The 1,698-nt window shown below is 53.7% G+C and overlaps 1 protein-coding gene across 1 annotated transcript in view; it reads left to right on the top strand.

Annotated features, from left to right (window-relative positions):
- Nucleotides 1–1,356, top strand: part of WDR7 (WD repeat domain 7) — a 27,025-nt gene extending 25,669 nt beyond the window's left edge. The window contains 1 exon segment of the mRNA XM_029965698.1: nucleotides 225–1,356. The gene's annotated coding sequence lies outside the window, so the exon portion shown is untranslated.
- Nucleotides 1,357–1,698: the final 342 nt, after the last annotated feature.

Genomic DNA, 1,698 nt, shown 5'->3' with positions numbered 1-1,698 from the left:
GGGATCTGAGGGAATCCTGCCCGGCTCTGAGGGGCTCAGCTGGGATCTGAGGGGCTCAGCCAGGATCTGAGGGAATCCTGCCTGGCTCTGAGGGGCTCCAGCTGGAATCCCAGGGGTTCCTGCCCGGCTCCGAGGGGCTCAGCCGGGGTCTGAGGGGATCCCTGTGATTCCCAGCTCTCATCCCATCCCGCTGGCAGCTGACACCGTTTTTCCCCGGCGTGCAGGAGGAAGCAGATGCCGGCGGCGGGAAGAGCCGGCGGCGCGGGATCAGCAGCACCTCATCCCGAGCCTGGCTCCTCCTCATGGATGTCATCCCACCCCTGTTCCCTCTGGAGCCTCCCGGAATGTCAGTGTTTACCACAACAGCTCCTTGTTTACATGGATTTTCTCCCGGAATGCTGGTGGGTGACACAGCCCAGAGCCTGGGAATGGGGAGGGCTGGAATTTGGGATCGAGGCTCCGTTTCCGAGGGATTTGGGAAGTGCTGCCGCACCCAGGCCGGAAGGAAAAAATAATAGTGTATATAAATAATTTAAAAAGCCCTTTCAGTGGAACAGCAAACTTGGAGAAAAGGAGTATTTATATATAAAGGTGGTTTTTGCTACCAGTGCAGGTATTTATTTAAATAAAGGACAAAGAGGAGCCATTTGGGGCTGGAGAAATGATCAGAACTATGGAAAAAGCAAATTATTGACTGGATAGACTGAAACATTTCCGTCAGTAGGAATATTCCTGTGTTACACTGGCTGTGACTGTGTTTCCTTCTTACATATCTTCATTTTGTGGAATATTTAGTGTGAAATCTGCTGGTTTCTGCTCACGGGCAAGAGAAGATTCTCTCTTAATTGTGTGTTTGTCCAGCTTTTCCTTGGCTGCAGAGCTTGGCCCTACATGTTAAACTAAAAGCGGTACTTGGAGAATCCAAGAGGAATAAATTAATTCCTCAAATGGCTTCTAAGGGTAAAATGCATTTATTTCCTCGTGCAGTGCTCAGGTGAGATTTGCAGCCCAGCAGCTCCATATCTACCTGCTGTTTAAAATCCCATTCCAAAGCAGGACATTAGGAATGTTGACCACAAACTGCCGGGAACGTTCCCGGCGGATATTCCTGGCCCTGTCATTCCAGTGTGAGCTTCCCGTGCCGTATCCCTGCTGTGTTTGTCAGTGTAGAGGTGTCTGTGGCTTTCCCTGGCAGTTCCCAAGCCAAAGGTGACACCTGGGTGAGAGGGGGGTGACGGGAGTCACCGTGTGACCGGTTCCAGGGGCTGCTCCTCCGGGAATCCGCTCCCCTCCCTGCCTGTGGATAAAAATTCCCGGTGTAAAGATGCTCGTGGAATAAAACTGGACTGAAACCTGTCGGTTTTCCTGGGTGTCAGTAATTCCCTTTGGAAATAGGCAGGAATGAGAGCAGGAATTGTGGGAATCCTCCGCTTCCAGAGCACGTGGACGTGTTCGACCTCCGTGGCTCCGGCATTCCCGGGAGGATCCAGGGAGGGAAGGGGCAGAGGCGGCAGCGCCCGGAGAACCCTCTGCTCTCCTTCAGCTGCTGAGCCTTGGAAAAATCAATCCCTGGGAGCCAGGAGGGAAATCTTTCCAAGCTCTAACTAGAGGATGCGCTCTGACAAGGCCGGGCCGAGCCGGCGGCGCGGGGAGAGGGAGGGGAGCGGGGTCGTTTCCAACCCTGACCCTCCAAGGTGG

Source organism: Manacus vitellinus, unplaced genomic scaffold (genome assembly GCF_001715985.3).
Source record: "Manacus vitellinus isolate BGI_N305 unplaced genomic scaffold, ASM171598v3 scaffold_115_pilon, whole genome shotgun sequence".
In the NCBI taxonomy this organism is placed as follows: domain Eukaryota; kingdom Metazoa; phylum Chordata; class Aves; order Passeriformes; family Pipridae; genus Manacus; species Manacus vitellinus.
This window is presented reverse-complemented; position numbering and strand designations above follow the sequence as displayed.